We start from the raw sequence: 10,992 nt of genomic DNA, 5'->3' as shown, positions 1-10,992 counted from the left end.
CAATTTCAGAATCTACTAAAATTAAAATGAAATAAAATCTAAAACAACATAGAACAAAGTGAATGAAACACATAAGAGTCGCTAACCTCTATTTTTGAGTGATTTTGAATAAGGTCAATATGTGAAGTAGGTAAAATGATGAGTAGATTTTTTTTTTTTTTTGGGTATAACTGAAGGTTCAATAGAAGGGTCTTTTTTTTATTTAAAAAAAAAAAATTGTAGGACTGCATTATTTTTTAATCTTTAAAATTTGTTAAGTGGCTTTACTTGTGAATTGACGAAAGATTGCACCATTTCATCTTAATGAGATGATTTTTTGCATATGACACATACTCACATCTACTTAAGGTCAAACTCAAGATGAAATTGATGAAACCTAACACCTAACTATTATTGATTTTTGCCAATACAATCAGTGTGATATAAGAAACATAAAGGATATGGTGATATCTGCCAAAACAGGTCCCCATCATGTCCATATGCTTTCTCAACCAATGCATATTCATAATTAAAATTATGAGACAAACTTAATTTCAGAATAAATACAGAGCAATTGTAATCATCCTCAACAATCTATCTCTCTAATACAGAGCAATTGTAATCATCCTCAACAATCTATCTCTCTAATGTGGATCCATATCCAAAAGCAAAGCAAAAAAAAAGCTAGAAAAATAAAACTGATTGAAAAAATAAATATATAAAAATAAATAAATAAAGCAAAGCAAAGCAAGGAATAACAAAATAAAAGGCAAAACCCAACACACCGTATTGTCTCCTAATGCCCCAATGATTCTGGCCAATACCCACTAAGCGAAAATGCCATATCATCTCCCCACGAAGCCGTCTCACCCCCAAAACTTCATCTGTCCCAACTGCCGTTTCTGTGGCCTGCCGAACAGAACTAATACCAGAAACTTGTAAATGCCATAATTGGCGGACTGTTGGGAATGGAAAAAAAGGTGGTGGTGGGGACATTTCGGAATGATGATGCAGAAGAAGGAATTGAGTAGGGAAAGGGGGCATAACAGAACGGAAAATAATTGAAGAGAAGGTTTTATATATCTATACTACTATTTAAGGGACTTCTCCTGTTTGGATTTCTCAATTTTAATACCTAAAATACCCTCAAATTTACCTATTTGTAAATCTTAAATAATAGGGTTAGACATGTAAAATTATTAATTCAAAAACTCCTAAATTTTAGGTAAATTTGAAAAAAAATATTTCTTACAAAATAGGAACACTCCCACTAATCCACTTATTCTAAACAACTGTACCCTTTTTTTTTCTTTAAAACAAAATTAGAAAAACAAGTTAAATAAACGCACGTTTCCTCTCTTCTCTCCCACTAATCCATTTATCTTTTTCTTTTTTTTTTCACCCCATTATCATCGCATGTCTTGCCATTCTTAATTGAAATTTAAAATTTAAAATTAACCAAAACTACTCAAGGATAACTTCCGCAAATTGAAGATTTATCCCATAAAAAAGTCACCAGCCCCACACACATTGATCTATTTCTTTTTTGTTTTATATGGACAGCTATTTCTCTTTCTCTACAAAGAACCGCTTGCAAATATACTTATGGGGCTTACATCTCCAATCCAGGTTGATAACTTTCAAAAAAAATAAGTAAATAATTATTCCCTTTCTCCTCTGATATGAAGTTGGTGTTTATTTGATTCTCTTTCAGTTGTTTTCAATGATGAATTTCATTTGGTTTAGTGGAAAGGCTGTGATCGAAGACAGCAATTTGCAACCAGTATCACATCTCTTTCTTTCTCTCTCACACACTCTTTCTTTTACTTTTTCGTTCATGTACAAGATAAATTTCTCACTCTCAATATCTTTGGGATTATATTTGTATTTTGTGGTTAGAACTTAGAAAAATTAAAAAGTTACAACTTTTCGCGTTTAATTGTTGCTTTTGTTCATTGATGGCATTATACAAAGGTATGAAAAAAACTAACTTAGTTGCTCTTGCTTCCGATTGGTCCATTAGATCATTACATTTTCACTTGATTTTTGTAGTAAATTTAAGTGTATGAAAGATAATGCTTTACATATCTGATTTGCTCACAGTATTTGGTTGGAAATCAACCCAAACTTTTACTTTTATGTTTTTCAATGTGCATTACGGCATAATATTGGTGATATCATTCCAATTGATATTTATAGTTAACAAAAATTAACTTACTTGGATGAAAGATTTATTGGTTATAAATAACTAGCCTCTGAGGCTCTCCTTTTTTTTTTTTTTTTTTTTTTGGGTAAGAGTTAATTTAGAGCGTCCATTATAATTTTGAATCACTACATTTTTTAATAACAAAAAAAACCTAGGGGTGTGATGAGTATTATGTGTGGTGAAATAATTTTTTATCACATCCCTAGGTTTTTTTTGTAATTGGAAAATGTAGTGATCCGAAATTATAATGGATACTCTAAATTAACCCTAACCCAAAAAAAAAGAAGAGCCTTTGAGCACGCGCGTGAGTGCGTGCTCAAAGGCTAGTTTACTTTAAAATTTATAAGATTATATTTTATGCATAATTTAAAACTATAAAAACTTGCAATTTAAATAATTTATTGATGACATAACTATTAATCTTTAATGTTCTACAAATTTTGCAAGCATGGAGGATATAAGAAGAAAATGTAATCTTATGATAGATTTATCAAATTTCACCTCTAATAAAAAGATATTGAGTAAAGTTATAGTCTTAGTCTACAACAAATTTTGTAGTTAAACTGTTTTTTTTTTTTTTTAGATAAAGTAAATTTTTGGTGAACTTGTGTGTGAAGGTGAGGCTAAAAAATAATTGATTTGGCCTATTTGTTGGTTTTTTATTTATTTATTTATTTTTTTAATTCTATAACTTTGCCCAAGAGAGACACAACTGAACACCAATGGTCGAAGAGGCAAAATGTTTCAGTGTTTTTAAATGTAAACATAGTTGTAATTTATGTAGCCACATGGTGCAATAAGGAATGGTCAACGAAAAATCAAATGTTTCGCTTTTATATTATATATAAATGATTAAATTCACTATTTCCTAATAGTTTAAACCTTTAGAACAATTGGTAATTTAACATTATATCAAAACAAAAGACTCTGAATTCGATTCTTGTCTCAACTATACCTTTCATTTAAAATGTAAAAATCTCATGTGTTCGACCTCACTTATTAAGGAGGAGTTTAGGCTCACACATATAGGAGAGTGTAAGAATTTGAGACAATTAAACCTATGATAGAGTGACCATTGGATGCCACCAATCATGCCATAGGAAAATATTCTTGTCATCCCTTACCTCAAATTTTAGGAAAAATCGCACTTTACCACCCTGAATTATACTCTTAATTACGCTTTGCACATTAAACTTTTTGAAAGCATGTTTTGTACCCTAAATCATGACCCTTATTACACTTTGCACCCTAATATTAAGTTTACTGTTATCTTGGATGAAAAAATATGGCACCACGTGATACGACCTAATTGTCCCTCTTCTCAATTCCTTAAAAACAAAGGAAAAAATACATTTTATCATCTTAAACTATACTCCTGATTATACTTTATATCCTAACGTTTGAATTTTTGTCCAAGTTAACAATAAACTTAACATTGGAGTGCAAAATGTAACAAGGTCATAGTTTAAGGTACAAAATGTGCATTCAAAAAGTTTAGGGTATAAAGTATAATATGAGGTATAGTTTAGAGTGGTAAAATGTAATTTCTCCCAAATTTTATGAAAGGTATTGTTGCTTGTCTGCAATTTAGGATTTTATGTCATCCCCATGGGCAATTTTGAGGCACTTTGATTGACCAAAAGCTCCATCCGAACCTACCATTTGCTTGATATTTTCTACTTGTTCAAGGTTATTCTTCTTTCTTTAAATTGTTATCAACACTCCATTTTCTTGAAGACGGTGTAACAAGCAAATTGTGGACACTCCATTTGCCTATCTTCGATTTAGGATCTTATGCCATCCCATGTGCAATTCTGAAGCACTTTGATTGACCACAAGCTCCTACCCTTTGCACGATATTTTCTACTTGTTCATAGTTGTTCGTTCTTAAAATTGTTATCATCAACACTTAATTTGCTTGAAGAAGGTGTAACAAGCAAATTGAGGACAGGATGGCTTTGTTTAGGTCTTCCCCTTTGTTTAGTTTTTATCGATCTTTGTTTTTTTCTTCCGTGGGATAAAAGATTGATTAGTGAACAACAGTATTGTGATCATGTCATGCACTTCCTGTCAACATATATATTTGATTTCACCCCCCCCCCCCCCAAAAAAAAAAAAAAAAAAAAACCGAGATTTATCAACATTCGAAATAACTTTTTTCATTTTTTTTAACCTCATTTTTTTTTTCTTGGTACAATTGTACTTCTACCTATTTTTAGCAAATTTTTTCAAAAGTAAATAAATAAATAAAAACTAATCCAAATACATAAAAGGTTTGAAATGCTATAGTATCATTGCTTAGAAAGGGGACGAAGATGCTATTAAATGTGGCACAAAATGAACCATGCTTGTTGTCACACCTCACAACTTGATAAGGTGCTAGCTGTGGCCTGGGAGGATAGGCATAATGGTATAATTGCATTGGAAGTTAAAACCTTCGTGGCCAAGTTGGACGTTTAAGATTCATGTTTTTTTAACCTAGATTACCTTTACTTTATCCCATTCCATGGTTTGGCTGACCTCCTTACAATTACAGTAAGATTGGGTTTGATCACACGTGTGTAGGACAGTTTGTAATATTGTACTAGCTGAAAATGAAACAATTAAATGACACACTTCATTTGAATCTTGAATTATGTTTATAATTTTTTTTATTCAACTACATATAGCATATTGTATGCAGTACGTAAAAAAGAAAAAGAAAAAAATATTAATACTTTTTAATTTGGACCCCAATATAAGTTTTTAGCTCTGCCACTAATTCAATGGAATGTATTATTTTTATAGTGATTCAAATACATAAATGATACTTCACCATGAAAGTTGAAAGACGGGTAAGGAATTGAAGAACCAATACGAAGGAACAGATAAAATCCAATCCACTTATTTTATAATGGATTGATAAATTTTTAAAACTTTAGAGAATCATAATTCAATGAATTTATTAGGTAGCCTTATAGTACGACTTAATACACCATCTTCTCACATAAATGAAAAATTTTACTATAAATTTAATTAATGAAATTCACTATTATGTGAAAAGAGAGAATACTACATAGCTATTCTCCCAAAATACTCTCCATATTCAAACAATCAAATCCAAATTTCTAATATATAAATTTTACTTATTCTACACTATAAATATAATAGTTTTGTACAAGGCTTTCCAATTATATTTTAAGTTTTTACCCACTCTCCCATACTAAAATTTACACACACACAAAATGGCATTGAAAATAGGACTCAACCTGATGGGGCATAGGAGAAAATATATCATGCATCATATGCATGTTTCCTCCCTCTCACATGGAAGTGGACCCCTGCATCCGATGCATAGTATACATCCTCAAGGCGTAGAAGGAATTAACATGCCAGCAATACGGCAAAGATATAGCACCAAAAAAAAGCAAATTCACGAGCTGCCTTTTTCCCATGTCAGGTACACAGTCATCGTTTGGCAAGTGATTTTCATACCATTTTCCTTTCCAATCAACCTAATTCTCAAATTTTTCAAAGTACAAGTATACTTTATCACACTTTCAACAAAAACAAATTCAGCAAAAAGTTAAATAAGTTGTTTCCAAATAAACACAACACCCCATTCTTACTAGGGCAAGGCTGAAAACAAACATTAGCACTATTGAGTTTCAATGTTTTAGGCAATATTATATCAATACTTGTGCTTCTTTATAAAGTAGTTTTCTTAGTAGAAACGTTTCTTACTTGTCAAAAGAAAAATATTATATCAATATTTTCAGCCCAATTGCTAAAATAATAATTTTTTTTTTTTAAATATAGAATCAAGAGAATTAACTAATGGCGTCCATGCCATAATAATAATTTTTTATCATCAGGCTGAATTGCCAATTGATATACCTCTCTCTCTCTCTCTCTCTCTCTCTCTCTCTCTCTCTCCTAGTCTTCTGTGCTCTCCCTCTCATAGCAACTCATATATCAAAATAGATCAAAGTAGATCCGCTAGGTTACAGCTATCAGTGGTGGTCTAAGATCAAAGAGCATCGGTGTTGGGGCTTCTAGCATCAAATGGAGACTCAGGTGATGTGGGGTTTTTGATGTGGGTTTTGTTGGGTTTCTAATGGTGGTGTCATGGTGGTGCCGTGGTGGTTGGGTTTGGGTTTGTCTGGTTTTTATGGGAATTTTTATGTGGGTTTTTGTGATTGTGATGGGGTTTTTTTATGTGGGTTTTGTTGGGTTTCTTATGGTGGTGTTGTGGTGGTGCCATAGGGAGTATGGTGGTTGGGTTTGGGTTTATTAAGTTTTCTTATGGAGTTTTCTTATGTGGGTTTTGTGATTGTGATGGGGTTTTTAATGTGAGTTTTGTTGGGTTTCTGATGGTGGTATTGTGGTGGTGTTGTACATAGTTGTGTCGTGGATTTGATCTATATGGTGTTGTGGTGATGGTGGTATATTTCCATCCTAGTACATGCTATAAGAGGAGAGAGAAAAAAATAAATATTTAAATGAAGTAAGAAACAAATTATTGAGTTTGATGTGTGTACATAAAATATATAGATAGCTAAACTAGAAAAAGTAGAGGTTTTTTGGATTAGTTTAACTAAAAATTTGAAGAAGTTGATGTAAATACTCTAAAAGCATTAAAAAATTTAATTGATAATTTTTAATTAACAAAATGTTAATTAAAAATAAAATGGGGAAATATCACAATTAGTAAGGTGGTAAAAGGACAGTAAAAAGATGGCGTGTAAGAGCATCCCTATTGGGTAGGGGTGGCAAAATCAACCAAAACTCATTTGCTCATCCAAACCCACCCACTTAAATGAGACCCAAACCCACCCAATTATTAATTGGGTTAAATGGGTATTAACCCAATTATGATCCAACTATCATTTCTACAAATCACCCAACTCTAAAATGCCCCAAAACCACTAAAATTACCAAAATACCCCCTCAACCTAAAAATGACCAAAATACCCCTTAAACCTAAAAAATAACCAAAATACCCCAAAAATCTAAAAATTACCAAAATAACCCCAAAACCTACAAAATGACCAAAATACCCCCGAAACCCAAAAAATGACCAAAATACCCCCCAAAACCTGAAAATTACCAAAATACCCCCAAAACCTAAAAATTACCAAAATACTCCCCAAAACCCATAAAATGACCAAAATACCCTTGAACCCCAAAAAATGACCAAAATACCCTCGAAACCTAAAAATGACCAAAATACCCCCAAAACCTAAAAATTACCAAAATAACCCCAAAACCTACAAAATGACCAAAATACCCCTAAAACCCAAAAAATGACCAAAATACCCCCCAAAACCTAAAAATTACCAAAATACCCCCAAAACCTAAAAATTACCGAAATACTCCCCAAAACCCATAAAATGACCAAAATACCCTTGAACCCCAAAAAACGACCAAAATACCCTCGAAACCTAAAAATTACCAAAACACCCCCAAAACCTGAAAATTACCAAAATAACCCCAAAACCTACAAAATGACCAAAATACCCCTAACACCCAAAAAGTTACCAAAATACCCCCCAAAACCTAAAAATTACCAAAATACCCCTAAAATCCAAAAAAATGAACAAAATACCCCTAAAACCTAAAAATTACCAAAATCCTTCTGAAACCTAAAAAATGGTCAAAAAAACCCCAAAGCCTAAAAAATGACCAAAATAACCCCAAAATATAAAATTAAAAAAAGACCAAAATACCCCCGAAACCTAAAAAATGACAAAAATACCCTCAAAACCTGAAAAATGGCCAAAATAACCCCGAAGCCTAAAATTGATCAAAATAATCTAGAAACCTAAAAATGACCAAAATACCCCCCTAAAACTATAAAATGACCAAAATACCACCTAAACCTAAAAAATTACCAGAATACCCATGAAACCTAAAAAATGACCAAAATACCCTCAAACCTATAAAGTAACGAAAATACCCCTAAACCTTTGAAATGACCCAAATAAACCCAAAACCTCTAAAATGGCCACAAACAACCTGAAACCTCTAAAATTACTAAAAATACCCTGAAACCCGTAAAATGACCAAAATACCTCTAAACCTATAAAGCGACCAAAATACCCCTCAAAATATCTAAAATGACCAACATACCACTAATCCTATAAGATGAAAAAAATACACCCCAAGCCTCTAAAATTACCAAAGTATGGGTTTGGGGTATTTTGGATGTTTCGAGGGTATTTTCGTTAAATTAAAGGTTCTAAGAGTATTTCAATCATTTTGTAGGTTTTGAGGGAATGTCACTATTTTTTTAGGTTTTAGGGGTGTTTCGTTAACTTTTATATTTTGGGGCCATTTTTTGTAATTTTCTAGGTTTTGGAGGTCATTTAATAACTTTTTAGGTTTTGGGGATATTTCAATCATTCTTTAGGTTTCTGAGTTATCTTAGTCATTTTTAGGTTTAGGGGATATTTTGGTCATTTTTTATGTTTAGGGAGTATTTTGGTCATTTTTTAGTTTTAGGAGGGATTTGGGTAAATTTTTAGGTTTAAGGGGCATTTTTGTCATTTTATAGGTTTTTGGGTATTTTGGTCATTTTAAGGTTTAGGAATTATTTTGGTCATATTTAGGTTTCAGGGGTACTTTGGACATTTTTTAGGTTTCAATGGGTATTGCAGTTAATTTTTGGGTTTCGAGGGTATTTCGATCATTTTTTGGGTTTTGAGGGTATTTCGATCAGTTTTTAGGTTTCGAGGGTATTTTGATCATTTTTTGGTTTCTAGGTTATTTTGGTCAATTTTTAGGTTTTGGGGTTATTTTGGCCATTTTTAAGATTTCGAGGGTATTTTGGTCATTTTTAGGTTTCGGTGTTATTTTGGTTAATTTTTAGGCTTCAAGATTATTTTGGTAATTTTTTAGATTTTTGGGATATTTTGGTCATTTTTAGATTTCGGGGGTATTTTTGTCATTTTTTGGGTTTTATGGGTATTTTGGTCATTTTTTTTATGTTTCGGGGGGTATTTTAGTAATTTTTTGGTTTCAAGCGTATTTTGGTCATTTTATGGGTTTTGGGAATATTTTGGTAATTTTTAGATTTCAGGAGTATTTTGGTCATTTTTTCGATTCCTGGGGGTATTTGGTCATTTTGTAGGTTTTGTGATCATTTTGGTAATTTTTAGGTTTCAGGGATATTTTGGTCATTTTTTTAGGTTTTGGGGGGTATTTTGGTCATTTTATAGGTTTCGTGATTATTTTGGTAATTTTTAAGTTTTAGGGGTATTTTTGTCATTTTTTAGTTTTTAGGGGTATTTTGGTCATTTTAAGGTTTTGGGGGTATTTTGGTCATTTTTTGGGTTTCGGGGTATTTTGGTAATTTTTTGGGTTTCGAGTGTATTTTGGTCATTTTTTAGGTTTCGGAGATATTTTGGTAATTTTTAGGTTTCGGGGGTATGTTGGTCATTTTTTGGGTTTCGGGGGTATTTTGGTAATTTTTTGATTTCGAGGGTATTTTGGTAATTTTTTGGGTTTCGAGAGTATTTTGGTCATTTTTTATGTTTTGAGGGTATTTTGGTCATTTTTAGGTTTCAGGATATTTTGGTAAATTTTGAGTTTCAAGGGGTATTTTGGTCATTTTTTGGGTTTCAAGGGGTATTTCGGTCTTTTTTAGGTTTCTAGGGTATTTTAGTCATTTTTTGGGTTTTGGGAGTATTTTGGTAATTTTAAATTTAGGGGCATTTTAGTCTTTTTTTGAATATTTTAGAGTACTTTAGTCATTTTCACTTTAGTGGCATTTTGGTAATTTTGATAATTGGGTAATTGAGTGGGTTGGGGTTTATCCATAATAATTGAGTTGGGTTGGATTTAGATTAGAAGCAATTAGTTAAATGGGTTTTAATGGGTAAATAGGTTTTATATACCCAACCCAATTATGTCCATCCCAAACCCACCTATTTGCCACCCCTACTATTGGGTAATGCAAAATTACCCTTTAGCAAACAAATCTCAAGACCCACTGCATCTGCCCGTCTATTACTGTAGCAAAGAATACATGTTGCTACTTGATACACTAATATCTACAAAGAGAATATCAGAGCACATTCATTTGAATTTCTGTTTTTATTTATTTATTTATTATTATTTTTTTAATCTTATACACACTCTCTGAGGCAACTTCTCTCTCACTTTGCTCTCTCCTCCCTCACCTTCTCTCTCTCTCCAACTATCCAACTCACCCCAACATCTCCACCAAATACTCCCTTTTAACCCAAACCCCAAGGAATCCTAGGGGCATTTGAGGGGGGCCCAAACTGCCAACCAACGGAGGAGATACAACCACATAGAACCAACTCGAGACTTGCAAATGAAACGGTTAAGTTGGCAGAGGAGATACAAACACGTTGAACCAACTCAAGACTAGCAAATGAAAAAGTTAAAACTGCCACAAAGGACGGCAAAAGGCCCACAAAAAGTGGTAGAGAGGGGCTCACGCCAGAGCAGAGCTCACAAAAAAGCCCACAAATTTAGTTTTTATTTGTTCTTAATAAAAAATAGAAATTAAATCAAGATTATATTTTTTTTTTCCTTTATTCTGATTCTGCAAAAGTTACTTCTTCAGCTACTTATTGAAAAAAAGAAAAAAAAATATTTTTATCCTTTTGACCTGGCAACTCAATTTGAATAGCTAAACAAGCAAAACGCAACTCAAGGATTGAACAATAAGAAACCTTCATAGCTTCATACATATACGACCAATATCAAAAGCTAAAAATAAGCGAGGGACAATAGAACTATAAGTTTATCACTAATTAAAACAAAATAGTTATATAAGACAACTCAGATAACGAATT

The sequence above is a fragment of the Quercus lobata genome, chromosome 8 (assembly GCF_001633185.2).
Source record: "Quercus lobata isolate SW786 chromosome 8, ValleyOak3.0 Primary Assembly, whole genome shotgun sequence".
Taxonomy (NCBI): domain Eukaryota; kingdom Viridiplantae; phylum Streptophyta; class Magnoliopsida; order Fagales; family Fagaceae; genus Quercus; species Quercus lobata.
This window is presented reverse-complemented; position numbering follows the sequence as displayed.